A 16,119-nucleotide genomic window follows, 5' to 3' on the forward strand; every position below is an offset into this window, starting at 1 on the left:
AGTTCAATTTGTCAAGAGTGTAAGCTTCAGACTGTATAGTGGTGAGTCTTTAGTTTTCTAAGGTAACTTAAGCAAGATAATGAAAGCCCTTGTTTGCTAGAGTAATTACTTTTAAATTGTATTTTATTTACAAGGTATGTCAAAGTAAAGGACCTTGAATGAGAAAGTTAATTTTATATAGATCACTCTGATGGCAGATCAACGATAGTTTCCTAGGTTTCTAGCTTAAGCAATCAGATAGGCAATAAACACCATTCATTGAGACAGGAAATAAAAAGAGGATGTTCTAATGTGAGTGAAAAGATAAGAGTTCCATTTCATATACATGTTTCAAATTCATCTAGGAGTGTATGGATAAGTTTCCAAAAGACAGGGTCTTAAGGTCTAAGTGGAAAAAATAGAAGTCAGATGATATGACAGTGTTAGAGCTATTCACAAATATTCCAGCTCTTTTCCTGTTGTAAGGCAAGGCCGTGACAATAAAATATGATAAGCATTGATATATGCTACATCTGCAAAGAAGTTTTAAGAGACAATACGTAACTCACCACTTCCTTCCATGACTATATGGAGTACTGCCCCCAGCTCCTCTGTTTAGCTAAACTTTATTGGAATAAGACGTAGGGAAATGGGGAGCTAGCTTATTACTACAAAAGCCTAGTCTCTCCTTATTACTAAAGAAATGATCAGTTATCCACTTAAGGTTCGTTATTAAAACCATGAGAGCAGATACGATTTCTAAAGAGTATATAATAAGAGAAGTATTTTAAGAACTTGACTTTATGCAACAGCATCACTTGAAGAACAGATCAATCAATAAATGTCCTCAAATGTCACTAAATAGGAGCACTGTCTCTTTTCAGTAAAAGAGAGCAGTGTCATATAAAGGAAAAAGAGAAGGTACTTCCAAGGGAGAAATAGAAAATGGAGCTAAACATGAACTATTCAAACAATTAAGAACTGAAAAGTGACGCTTGAGTTAGGAGCTAGAATCAATGATAACCTTAATGAGAGACATTTTATTGGGATTGCCCGAAGGTACAGTTCAGTCAGTTTAGGACTAACCGGGAGGCCACAACTACCTTTAAGAAGCTTTGCTGTAAAGGGTAAGATGTTATATTTTCCATAAAATGAACAATAATTAAAGTAATAAAAAATAGTTTGAATTGACCATAAGAATTTCTTTTATTTCACCCTGTAAGTACAGCAACAGATAGAAATGTTGTATGTAAGGTGATCATATATTCAGGGCATTAAACAAATTGGGAGAAAAACATATATAATTAAAATGAGGACCAGGATAAGAGACTTTAGGACAAATAAAAATTTTACATAAATGGTTCTGCTATAACTTTATATAAATTCCATCACAAGAACAGCAAATATATTAGGAAAAAAAGACTTGCTGATTGAGTGGGACTAAATTACCTATATATAACATGTATGCGCATGCATCTACATACATATTATAACTATTTTGATATTGAGAAGAATAACAATGATTTGCTGAAATATATTTCATTCCATGAATCAAATTTCTCTACATTTTTAGAATGCATTAGTATCTTAATTTATGATGAAGAAAATGTGTGCTCAAAGCTATTCAGTATTTCTTTTAAATCTAGCTTTGTCCTACAACTTGAATTTGTCCAAAGGTAGGTCCATGTGCATATTTTTCATAAATAAAGTGAATTATTATCCAATTAAATATAGTAGTACAGTTTCCCCTAGACAACTAAAATTTTAAAGTATTGAATATCTTGAATTCTTGAATGAATATACACATATAGGATTTGTTATCCCAAATCTACTATTTTTTTAGAGTAGAATTCCTAATAACATCTATCTATTGTAGGAATGAATATGTTCAAGAAAAAAAAAGCAAAGATTAAATAGCTCTGCCTCAATAATTGTTTGAGATGATAAATTTATAGATATAATTGGATGGATAATTTTCTGAGCCTCAAGAAATATTTTGTTGTCTTGATGTGCATTAGATACCATCCTGAATATCAATGGTGTTTAGAAGCTGTTTAAGTTGCTGTTAAGCTTAAAATGTAAATTTATGCAGCAATTAGAGAATTATTTGTGTAGAAATGCAGCAAATTTGAGATAATATAAAACTGCTACAAGCTTTTAGACAGGGTGAGAACCTTACAGACTCATTATAAGCTGTCAGATGAAGTGTTGTGTTGTTATGGACACTCTCTATTAATGCTGATGGGATGAGAAGCTATTTATTATCCTTGCTGAGTATATCAAGATCATCCTTTCTTAATCAGATTCCCTTCTGGTTATAATTAAAATTTGGTCTCTCTAAACTGTAAGCCACAATGTACTATCATATAAATTAGTTCATAAATTTAAGCTATAAAAGAAGGTATTTAATTGTTTTTTGTCATATAACACCGTTGCCTAAATAACATTACATGCCCCAAAATGTCAGCTCTGTACTGTTTGGATATGCCAACAAAGTGATCGGGAATGCACGCATTAATATAAAATCTGAATAATTATGTGCTATAAGATGTTAGAAATTTTTCTCTATCATTAACTCTGTAATTATACAAGTAAATCTCCAACACAGGAAAAACCTTACTCCCATAAATATATTCTTTAAAGCAATGCTTCTTAAAGTCTGGTCTGCAGGTCAGTGGAAGACTGCAAACTAACACAGTCTATGACAAGATCAATACATTATTTGTGAGTACGTGTTTAGGAACTTTAATTGAAATATGGCATTGCCAATGCATCCAAGAATGTCGTTTCTTTCCTGTGCATTCATTTTTTTTTAAAGTGTTGGTCCCTTGGTGGGGTTGAGGCAGGGACAGATAATTTGAGAACTGCAAGGATGCTGCTTACCTTTGTATATTTAGGCAAATGTTAGACAAATGGTCTAATGGCAAATATAATACACACACACACACACACACACACACACTTAAGATATTCAGGGCATTATGTGTAATAAGTACCAGGTAATTTTTAAGCGGTGGAAAATCCTAGGTGTATATACACTAATTTTTCTTTAAAGATTTTATTTATTTATTCATGAAAGACACACAGAAAGAGAAAGGCAGAGACCCAGGCAGAGGAGGAGCAGGCTCGATGCGGGGAGCCCAATGTGGGACTCGATCTGGGTCCCCAAGATCACACCCTGGGCTGAAGGCAGGCGCTCAACCATTGAGCCACCCGGGCTGCCCCTATACACTAATTTTTTAATGACTTTGAAGACTTTAATCACATAATTTCATTAATGAAGTTCTAGGTTAGTGGAGCTATATTATTGGGTCCAATCTCTTTTTTTCTTCTTTCTCTATTCTTTTTTTCTTTTTCTATGTTTTCTCATTGCTTTTTTCTTTTCTTTTCGTTTTTCTGAGCAACCTAAAAGTAACTATCGAGTGGGCTCTGGCCATTTGGCTTCTGATGAATGTCTATAGCTCACATTTATTAGTAAATTATTTAACATTGAAATAAGCTCATTTTATGTAATGAGCCTAATAATATACTTACCGTTTCAGCTTTGATTCCACACTGGCTGCAATTTGTTCATAGTTCTAAAGTCATCTCTTTAAGCAGTTGGTAGAGCCTGGGATTGCTTCACATAAAACAGATTAACTGACATTTATAGATGAACTGGCCAAGGCTTAACTAGGGAGAAACATTCCTTGTATATGAGATTCTTCTCAAACATCGTCTATAGCACAGAAGGTGATAAGGTTGTTGCTTTGCTCAGAAAATGTCCATATTAGAGCAAAACAAATCTAACACACTCACATGTGGCCACTGGTCCCCTTACCATCATTCAGAAATCTGGCCTCTTACCAAAGCTTTGGTGCTATTGTTGAATGGTCCTATTAATTTTAACTTTAGGCAGATTTACTTCATCAGTAATCAGGTTTTCCTTTCTTCAGAAAAATTGATCACTGATTGTCATGGAAAATATATCTCAAAGAGTTTGGTAATCCCAAAATTTTTGAGAACCACTGAAACATACGTCTTTCTCACCACAGATGTGGTAAAAATCTGTCACGTGCATAATCTTAACTTGAAGATTCGTGAAGCAAGATGCTTTTTCCCATTCCACCATGAAAATATTATGAAATAAAGAAAAAAGAGTTGTACCACAATAAAATTTATTTCCATCAAGCTGTATATACATGCGGAAGAGATCTTTTCTCCTTAATTTTTAATATAATGGGATTGGAAGAGCCAAAAGTAATCAAAATGCCTCCTGCATTTCCATAAAGACAAATCTTGGTTGTTTTCAACCTTGCCTTCTGCTTCTCCTTAAATATGCACCTCTTCCGAGGTGCTTTCTTCTGGTATAGACCTGATTCCTCTGTGTTGAACACTGGCCCTGACCTATAATATTTCACCTCTATCGTTTTTGTATTAAATTCTCAAAAGAAACTACTCTTGCAATAGCAAGGCTATCAGATACAGACTCTTCTGTTAAGTTCATATTATATAAAAAAAAGGGAAAAAAAAAAAGGACTTTTTCAAATTCTTGGGCCTAGCATTGTAATGGTAAAGGTCAGTTCTGTTGGCATAATGGTGTCTTCACTGCTTCTTACTTCATGGAAATATTTTGCAGGTATCTTGCCCTCAAAATCATACATCCTTGCAGTGACATATGTCTTAGACATACCTTCACACCAGGGCAGCCACCATTCAGTTGTATCTCTCACTTAGTAAGCTATTTCTTTCATCAGCTGAAGGAGTTATTGCAGCATTAAGGGTTTGAGACAATCTCTAGGTAGGGGAGATAGAAATAGAGTAGATGTAAGAAGTCTGCTCCCCCACTGTGCCTACTCCAGCACGCCAACCTCCAATTCCTGAGTAACTCTAATGTGCTATTTATTTCATAGCTCCTCTGAAGTAAGGAGTTAAGATCCATCTGATAGAGAAGAACTCTGCGTCTATATTGTTTTAGGGAAGAAATGGTTTGAACCCATGTGCTGATATTGCATTAGTTATTGAAATGGCTTTGTTCATTGCTTTTTCTTTGTGCTTCAAATGGAAGATGAAATTGTTCTTATAATATATTTTAGCCACAGGTAGTTTTGACATTCTCCTACTTAATTTTTGCACCACTACTGGGTTATACTAGCTTAATTTTGGTTTAGTTTTTAGATGTTATCATCCAAACACCCACGTTCCATGACTGGGAAACTTGAGTCTACCTTAAATTACCCCTAGATTCCTGTCAGACACAAATGAAATATGTTCTTTTCTACATGCCAGTTTGATATAAAATTAAAGTTTGAAAAGTCCTCTACTTCCATTGTTTCATGTCATTCCTGAGGTTTTGAGAATGTAGCTTGACCTTCACAGTCTTGTTTCTCGGAGTGAATGCTCCTGCTGGTTCAAGTGTCTGCACAGGCTACAGAGAAACACAAAAATTGCCTTTCAAAGTCACAACACCAGTGCTCAGACATTGTTTCCCAAAGCACAGAATTAACACAAGTTCCCTCCTTCTTAAAGGTAGATTTTTCTTGGTAGATAGATGATGGATAGATAAGAAATAGATACATAGATAGAAAATATATGTATAATATATATTATTGCTTTTATATTATATATGCTATATATTATAAAATATATATGATATGACATGTGTAATTTTTTCTTATATACTACATATAATATTTCATTATATAATATGTATATTTCTCTCTCTCGTCTCCCTTTTTCTCTTCAGACTTAGCTGTTTTCTCTTCCAGAAAAGGCCCTACCACTGTGAACTCTGATGCTCATGTTCTGAGCTCTGATTTTAGCCAACACAATCCTTCTCCTAGGTAAAAGATAATTTTCTATTTCAGTAAATTCCTTACTTGACTCTGCCAGCCAACCTCAGTGGGCTCATCCCGGTCCACTCTGACAGCTCTTTATAACTTCAGATCTCAGGAAGCAGGACTTAAGGAAATATTTTTACCTCTAAGATTTTGCTGGTATCCCTTCTGTGACCAGCTCTGCAAAGAAGAGCACTCAGAAATGTGGGGCAAAGAAAAAGGATAGTAAGAGGTGGTCTGGGGAGTAGGGACCAGGGGACCAGATTAAGAAAGGTTAAATAATATATTTGGAAGATAATGATAATATATGTTTGCTTGGAACATTTGTGTAGGGATATATGTAGAGAGAATTTCAAAGGATAATATAGATACCAGAGTGCGATGATTCTGAAACATCATAGAATAAACTGAACCTGCTCTTACCATAGCGTTTGGTCAGAGGAGAGACCTCCAGGTTAGAGAGCTGATCTGTCCATTGCTTCAATCATTGTATGTCCACATGAAAGAGTATCCCTAATGAGGATACTGTGGAGATGGCTGTGCCCTTCATGAAAAATGTTTGGCTATTATTTTACAGGATATAGGGTGAAAGCAATGTGCGTGTTTTTATGTGTTTGTGTGTGCACATATATAATTTGATGTAGTTACCAGAAAAAAAATATTCTTGCAGGGTTGTTTTTAAATTTTTAATCAAATTTATAAAAATAGAAAACCACCTATATAGTCTCTGGTCATGCCTTCCTTTCTAATCAATACCCATTCCACTCATAGCCTCCCTGATCAGCTCCATGTAGGCAGAGGCAAGAGGAACTGAGATCAGATATGCCTCCCCCAATATAGGACATCGCTCTAAACTAATCAGTTGAGAAAAACATTGAGATCAAAAGATCCTTAGGGTTTAGCATTTGTAAGATCTCAGAATAAATTGGGAGACGGAAGAATGAGTCTGGGTGGTGGTAATTGTTAAGCAAATGATTTTCACTCACCTACCTGCCCAAAGGATTTACAGCTTTGGGACAATTATAACTTTTCAACAAAGCATTGAGTAAAATTTTATCAGGGTCCAGAGAGTGTTAGGAATTAAGACATACCTATATAGATCTATTCCAAAAACAATCATTGGTAGAGGGAATATGATTACAAATATATGTATCTCTGAGGTCAGGTCAGCTTTATTTAGATACATGACTATGTGGATGAGGGATAGATATCTGAATAATGTCAGAATTTTAGAAAAGATATTAGTAATAAAACATCGGGGCATGCTCCTGAGCCAATATGTTTATTCCTATTTTATAAATAAGAAAGCCAGGGCTGGGTGGGTGTATTAAATTGGCAAAAGTTTCACAGGGTCCTTTATGAAGAGTCAGAATTCAAAATAGTTTTGTCAGACTGAAAAATCTCAAATAGTTTCATTGCCACTGAAAAAGATGCTTTTATTTATTTATTTTTTAAATATTTTATTTATTTATTTATTCATGAGAGACATAGACTGAGGCAGAAACATAGGCAGAGGGAGAAGCAGGTTCCCTCCAGGGAGCCTGATGCAGGACTCAATCCCAGGACCCCAGGATCACAACCTGAGCCAAAGACAGACGCTCAACCACTGAGCCACCAGAGTGTCCCTATCTCTTTTAAGATGTTATTTATTTATTTTAGAGAGAGAGAGAAAGAGCATGAGTGGGGGGAGGAGCAGAAGGAGAAGGACAGGCCAACTGCACACTGAACACAGAGCCCAATGCAGGGCTTAATCCAATGAAACTGAAATCATGACCTGAGCCAAAACCAAGATGTGGACACTTAACTTACTGAGCCGCCAGGGTGCCCCAGGATAATTTTAAAGATAACAACAGGGTATCTGACTAGAAAAGATTATATCCCAATCCTGCATGTTACCTTATAAAGAATGGAACTTTGTACCTGAAATTTGGAGGAAAATAAGAAGACCTGACATTTGCTATTTTTTTCCCACTGGAGAGACAGAGTAATAAAACTGATGGAATTAGAGTCTCAAAAACTACAGGTTATTTTAAAACAACTAGAGATGAATACACTAAAAATCTAGTATCCAGATTCCAGGCAATAAGAGAAAATCTCTGGAAAATGGTTTGAAATTATTTCAATACTTATCCAGTAAAGACTATCCCTCTTGATCTTTCCTAAGAACACATTTTATATAGAGCTTTTTAAATGGTCATGTTTCTTGGCCTAGAGAAACACATGGCAATGTATAGCAGAGGGCAATGTTTCTATAAAACTGCTCATTGGATGATAATTTATTCTCAGAACTTGTGTTGTGTAGCTCTTCTCATAGTACACAACCTGAAATCATCTCTTCATTCACACGTAGGGTCTTAATCTTAACATAACTTGTTTTGTTAGAAGGAATACTATCTTAGGACATTTGGGCTGCTATAGCAAAATCTTATAGACTGGATAGCTTATAAGCAACAAAAGTTTATTTCTCACAGTTCTGGAGGCTGCAAAGCTCAAGAGCAAAGCACTGGTGACTTGGTGTCTGGTGACAGCCCACTTCCTCATACACTGTTCTTTTTCCACTGAAACTTCACATGGCTGAAGAGACAGGGGAACATTCTTCGGGCCCCCTTTTTAAGAGCATTAATCCCATTCATGAGAACTTGGCTTTCATGACCTAATTACCTGCCAAAGGGCCCACTTTCTACCACCACCACTATGAGGGTTAGGATTTCAACGTATGAATTGGGGTGGATATAAATACACAAGCATTCAGATCATAGCTGATGTTTTCTCTCATTAAGGTAAGAAATGATTAGGATGCAGTTCTGTTTCCAGCTCCTCATGAAGACAATCATGAACCAACAGGGCCTGGGGAGGAGATAAATTAAGTCCAGCAATGAAGTTCTTGCAGTGTTGCAAGTGGTAGAGAAGAGGTCTGAACACAATTTCCTCCAGGAGCCATCAATGGAAATTGCAAGGCACTGTATCGGTTTATAGGAATAGAGACATAATTAGAGTGGACCTATTCATTTTTGTGGTTGTATAGAGAGCTCACATGGGTGAAACAATTGAATGATTATAATCTGGTCTGATATGAATGGCATAAGAGAGTATAGGAGGAATACATAACACGATTTAAAAGGAAATATCTATGTGAAGTCTTTCTGGGAAGAAATATTTGGATGGAGTTTTAAAGAAATCGGGATGATGAAAAGGGAATGGGTATTCCAGGCAGTGTTAGAACACGAGCATGAATATAGGGAGTATCTGGGAGACATGGAAAGTAGCTTGGCATTTTGACATTTATTTTTTGGAACACAGATTAAATTTGGAGGATTGGAGTTGGGAGATATTGGCTGGGTCCAAATTCCAAAGAAGCCTCAGTGCCAAGTTAAGGAATTTGAAATCATCTTTTTATAACTGGAGAACATGATCAAATTTGCATTCTTGAAGACAATTTTAGTAACACTGCTGAGAATGATTTGTAGGGAGATTATGATCTAAGGCAGAGGAAGCAAGTATGAATTTATGCAGCTTTTTAAGTGAGAGATGATGAAGATCTGAATGAAATCAGCAAAGAGAGGAAATAAAGAGGAGGGAGTGATTAATTGCATATTGGATGTAAGGGAGGAGTCAAAGATATATTCTGTTTCCTGCCCTGGGACCTTGAATAGATAGTAATGCCAGTTACCAATAATGAAAATACAGAGGAAGACTGAGATAAAGTGGGGAGAGGAGAAATTATGAGTCTGGTTTGGTATATGCTGAATTTGAAGAATAATCTCATGTTTACCTGGGAAGATTCAGTAAGCAACTGAAAGTATATAGCTGGAGTTTCAAAGAGAGGTACCATTTGGTGGAAGTTGAGAATTTTCAAAGGGTTTGGTTAGTCAGGTAACATTGTGACTTAAAAAGGAATACAGTTTCAGCCAAACCATACAGAATAACCTTAAGAGTCAGGTAGATGAAGGGTCTGGAGAGTGTAAGATCACACAAAATCCGCACAAAATGGAAGGAAACAAATTGAGGGAGATTATTCTAAGACACTGTCAAAGACAGAAGACACACAAGTAAGGAAACTGATTTCATCCAGGCTATTCCAATAGGAAGAGTACTCCAGATCTGAAGGACAGGACACTTTTGCACTGATGTTTATGTTTAAGGCTATGCATAATCTTAAAGGAGATTAGGAAGTGGTAGATTTATAATTAAAAAGTGCAATATCTCCAATATCAAGGTAAAAAGAAATTTTAAGAAAAAGCAGGTATTTATTAGTTACATCAATTTAATGAAGACTGAGAAAAATCCTTTCTCCAGTTAGAGAATCAGTAGTGAGGCTGGAATGAGCAATTTGAGAAGAAGAGTGAGTACACAAATTAGATTGCATATGATGTGTAATACTAGTGACATGTCAAAAGTCAGCCTCTTGTTTTCTTATAAATGCATGCAATAAATTGTTGGTAGGGAATACAGTAATTAAAAATGTACCAGAACCAAGAGAAGATGTTGCAATGTTTTGTAGACAGAAGGGAAATAGTAGGCGGAAAATAATAGATTCAAAAATACTACCATTACAAAACTTAAATTTTGCAATTATGCAGCCAAAATTTTGATATGGATTAGATAAAGATATAGATATGTATATACATATACACACAGACATATATATCTATATGAAATTATCTACAGACATGTTAAAATGTCAAAGGTATGCTTGAGACAATGGAAAGACTTGGGGAAACAATCAGATTTGCAGGCTACAGACCTAAAACAATAATAACCTCTTTTAAAGAGATCAATTGATTAATTTTCCTTATGAATCACAAGCTAGGTCAGGATTTTAGTAAATGGAACCAACATGGGAGGGTCATCTAAGTGATAAAACTGTGAAAGTAGCCAGGATATTTAACAGCTTAGGCAAAATGTTACAATGTCCACGTGATGCCTCAGTCACACAGATCTTGCTCCAATCCAAAGTAATAACATTTGACTCTCCCTTCTTTGCTGCTTGTGGGAAACAAAGTGCTCAGAAAAGAAGTAACAGCCATGTAAACAGACAGCAAAAGATTCCCTGGGGTTATAGCTGATTAGTGGGGAAACTTCTGGCAAACACATTGAAATTGTGAATGTCCCCAAAAGACTCAGTTTTCAGAGTGAACTTGGAGATATTGCACACCTGTGGACAGATTCTTCTATGAGTAGCCATGATAGAAAAGAGTGAGATCTCAGCCCAGACAGGGATATTTACATTAGCATCATATCATACAATTTAGACAAATACACACACCATAGAGCTCTTAATTTTCAATTCCCTTCTCACTTAATGATCCTGGAATTCTTAGCCAAAAATGGTTATTATAATCCCCACCTGATTTCCTCTGGATTCTTTTAATCTTACATTGTCCAAATTCTATTATCCATCATGTTCTGTGAGTCTTACTTTGCTTTGTTTGCTTATTTGCTTTGCTTTGTTTTTCCACAGGCGTGTCTGGGCCAGGCTATCCCCTGATTGCATCAGGGTCTTATTAATATTGATAGAAAAGCTACGAATCTTGAAGAAAATATGTTAGGCAAATTATTTTTTTTTCATCTTTGATGGAAAATATGCTTAGGTCCACTTATTCATTGCTCTTAGGAATACAAATGGATCTTAAAGCTCTCAGAAAGGAATTTGGTGATAAAAGCATAAAACCTTTAAGAAAGTCATCCTTTTTAACAATGGACCCTGAATCCTTGAAATTATGCAAGGAAAAAAAGATATGTGTTTAAAGATATTTACTAAGGAGGCACAAATTTAAAAGCAAGCCTAATTAGTCACCAGAGGGAAAGGAAGTCCAAGTACTTGACTGAATGTAAAGACATTCAAATAATGTGTACTGTGAATTGAGTAGCACAATAAACTGTTAGTGTTTGGTGGAAAAAGGAGGAAACACTATTATACACACACATGACCTCAAATATATTAAAAACAATAAGGTGACAAAAAAGAAATACAAGCAGATGTAAACTATAAATGTCTTCTTTGTAAGATTATGACTATTCTGCTATTTCTCCTACATTTATGATTTTTCCACATTTTCCACAATATACATGTGTTATTACATAAACAGAGTATTAAAAACAATGGTAATAAAAAGAGCCTCCTTCATTGAGCCCAGATGAGAGCACATGGAAAAAATTGAGAATTGCTGTTATTGACAAGCCATTGCTGGTGTGCCATGCAGTGATCATGGTTCCATAATTAGAATCACACTCTCGAGCTTCCAGGCTTCCAAAAATTATTGATAAAATGCAAATATATTATGTTTTGTCCATTATTACATGAAGCCATTACTTCCTATGAAGCTATCAAAGCTGCTATTAATGCCTAATTTGACTAATCTACATACAGGAAAGCCCAGGAGAAGTAGAGTCTAAAAAAAAATGTTCTATAATGGATATGGGAAGAAAGAAATTTTTGAAGCATGGGACTTGATTTAGGAAACCGACTTAGGAAATACATGTATCACATAAAGTCTTAGAACTATCAGTTGTTTGATGCACTATTACTTTGTACCACCACAGATTTTAAAATGCTGCCAATTAAACACAGTGTTACTTGTAACTTGAAATGTGTATTTTTTACTCATTTAAAACTATAGTAGCCCTTTTTAGACATCAACTTTATTACACATCACTCTTGTGCACGTAAAGAAAGGAAAATGGAAAGCAAAACGAACTGGTTAAAATGTCTCTAACCTGACTTTCTGAGTTCAACTCTTTTGAATAACTTTGCAACTCAGAGCCATTTATGTCTGTGTTTTTCACACAATATCATTAAATGAATTGGCAATGGAATTTTCTTCCAAGCTTTCCAAGTTTTGATGCTGTCACTTTTTTAACCAGACCAGAAGGTGTCAATGTGAAACATAATTCTTCTTGAAGTGGTTCTAAAAAGGGTTGTGGACTGAAAATTCAGAGATTCGTTGTCTAATCAGAAACCAAGTTCACACATATGATAACCACTAAACCATGGCTGTTGACTAGCTAGCAATGATTATAAGCCCCTACACGTAATAACATACATCCTCATTTCACAGAACTTAAAGTTTTTAAACATGAGTCTCGGAATCTATGAATAATGTAACAAGGAATATTGTCATAGGCTACTAAAGAATATATGGATACTGACAAACAGGAATATCGGCAGGGGCCAGTTTTGTGGGGGAGGCAGGTTTGTAAAGGAAGGCTGAGATGTCCACTAATGGTTATAAATACTTAACGTTCTCCAGTAGGCATAGCTGGTATTACTATTTCCATTTTACAGTAGAGTTTGGTGTTTCAAATATAGTAATAATGGGCAGAACTGGAATCTAGGTCTCCTGACTTCTGGCATACTCTATGTTACTCTGTCTTCATATACATAATCACTAAAAGGAACATGAAACTAATTCACATATACATGTATGTTAATTAGATATACACACCCAATAAAAGGGGTAGCTTATTGGATATACATACACAATAACAATTAAAAGGATAATACAGAACAACCATATCTAACACAACAGGTATACAATTAATTACACTTGATATTAAAGTTTAAATACTTTATAAAAATATGTAAACCAGTTGCTAACCATATCTCTTTTGGTTATCCTAAAGACACAGGTGCTCAAAATGCAAATCCAATGCACATATTTTACACACCTGAAAGATGCGTGTATTTTATCAGGTGTAACTTTTCTTTCATCCTTCTCTCATTATTTCTCTTTTTAATTTGATTCTTCTAAGTTTATTTCTTTCCTATTATTTTTATTTCTTGCTCTCCTCTGTTACTGGGTTTGTGGAGGGATCTTTCTGCAGTCATTATGGCATTCTAGTAATTAAGCTCAAGGCTGAAAACTTTGCTGATTCTTAAATTAGATGCTAAATTTGCTTTTGAGTTTTCTCTAGATATTGTGTCTTCTATGATCTTGATATAATGATTTCCTGTTTGCATTTTAAGCATTTGCCTGAATTTGGATTTTAACACATAAACATTTATCTCTATCTACACAATCATTACTTTGTTATCATTATCATTTATTAGTCTTTGAAATTTCTCTTAAATATCATAAAATTAATGAAAACACCTTACAAATATATTTCAACAACCATTCATCCTGCAGGTGTAAGTCTCTTAGCATTCACCTTTTAATTTCAAGAAGTAGAATATTATAAGGAAGCAGAAAGAGTATTAAACTGCTTTGTCACCAACAAGATTAACATAATAAGAATGGACTAAAACTTTAAAAATCGAATGGTGATGTTCTTTTCTTTGTTAGCTCCATTGATCTATCCATTATGCTGCTCTTCTTCCAAGAAGTTGGGAGAAAAAGAACGTTTGTGTAGCTATTGGGAAGATTAATAAAGCATAGCTTGTTATTCGTAATCAGGGCCCTTGTTGGCTTCCAGATCTGTTTCAATAGCTTGTACAATTCAGCAACCATGAGTGATGCTAGCAGAATATTTAATAAAGAAGGTCATATTCAGAATGTGCTATATTTTCCTTCTTCCTGACAACATAAATCGGATTATCCTGAGCAATTAAATATTTGCACAAAAGGAAGACAAGAATTCCTTTGACAGGAAAGTTAGAGATTATGATAGTTTAAGCCTGCAATGGTGACATGTGTTATTTTTCTCTTGGCTGTAATTTGCTCAGGTGCTTTTATCAGGCAAGGGCATCTAAAACACATTGTAAATTGAAGGATTAGCAAAATGTGCAAACAATAAGATTGTGAACCTCCATGAAGATGAGAAATAAAAAAATGCATACCCCTAGCATATAGAAAAAAATAAATGCAATAAGAAGACACAAATGATATATATTTTTATTTCTTGATATTTCAGACTGTATCATTTCAACATTTTGTCTAATAAGACTTGAAACATGCAACTACTGAATAAAAGATGAGTGAAGAATCTGGTTTTAGAGACAGAAATACTTATTAAAAATAACCAACCTGATTCAATCTTTCTGAAAATTTTATCATTTTTATCCTCAAGAATATGCAAAATCTGTAGATTTTAATGAAAAAAGAACTCTGTAAACCCCTACTAGAACACTGCCTTCATAGCTCAGATACAAAAGTAAAATGTGGTTTGCTAAGAAATGCAGTAGTCAGGGTAATTAGATTTTTTTTAACTCCAGGATACATTTCATCTTGAAATCTTCTCTCTGAATTAGTATTTGAGCTTCTGCTGAATATAAATTATCCTGCTAATCCTTTTTACAGTATATCAATTTATTTTCATCACAGCCGACTCTATCTGAACCCAGACCTGGTGATGATTTCAAAGATGTTTTCCAGAACGGCTTTGTTAAAAACTGGCATCTCTTCTTTAGAATGCTTCGACTTCCTTAGTGATGAAAATTAACAATACAAAAAACAAACTGAGTGTTTCCTGGGTTTACTTATCTAATCAGTCAACAATATAAATATGATTTATGAACACAGGCTGTACATTCTCTTTTTTTGTACACATCTTAATTTCATTATCTAATCAATTTTGCCTAGCTCTCTTACCCTTCTTAGAATAACTTGTTAAGACATCAAAAGAGGCAAGCATAAAGAATTTAACATTAAATACTAATGAAAGATGGGGGCCTGGCTGAGTCAGTTGGTATGGCATGCAACTCTTGACCTCAGGGTGTAGAGTTCAAGCCCCATGTTAGGTATAGGACTTACTTAATAATAATAATAAACTAATTAAAGAAGCACAGCTCAATGTAAGCTCCCATTATTAACCCATATTTTGTATTTGGTACACCTATTTGCCCTGTGTAATTATAATTTGATATAATTTTTAAATCTGTTTTAAAGAATGTAGGTTATGTTACTACAAGATTTAAAAATTAATCATTCAGAATGATACACTAATTTACTACAAGACACTACTAAACAATTCATTTTCTGTCCCCTCGCTTCTGAAGACCATCCTAACTCTTCTCAAGGAAGGTTCCACACCAGTAAAAAGTCTGGGGACATTTGCCTACTAAGCTAAGCACTAAATTATCTAGAGTCTCCCACATGATGCAGTTGCTCATGGATAGGGACTATTTTCCTGGTGATCCATGATACTGCTTTATTTCTGTTCATCCATGTTCTGCCCAAGTTCCAGCAGAAACGCTGAAAAAAATACAGAAAGTTAGAGACATACCCAGCCCTAAGGGGACATTTGGCATGGGCTTCAAGAATTTGGATAGCTTAATCCAACAAACTGACTGGTACAATTTTGACTCCACCATTAACAAGCTGTGTGACCTTAGGCAAGCTATATATCCTCTTTAAGCTTTAGTTTCCTTGCCTGCCAGATAGAG

The sequence above is a fragment of the Vulpes vulpes genome, chromosome 5 (assembly GCF_048418805.1).
Source record: "Vulpes vulpes isolate BD-2025 chromosome 5, VulVul3, whole genome shotgun sequence".
Lineage (NCBI taxonomy): Eukaryota > Metazoa > Chordata > Mammalia > Carnivora > Canidae > Vulpes > Vulpes vulpes.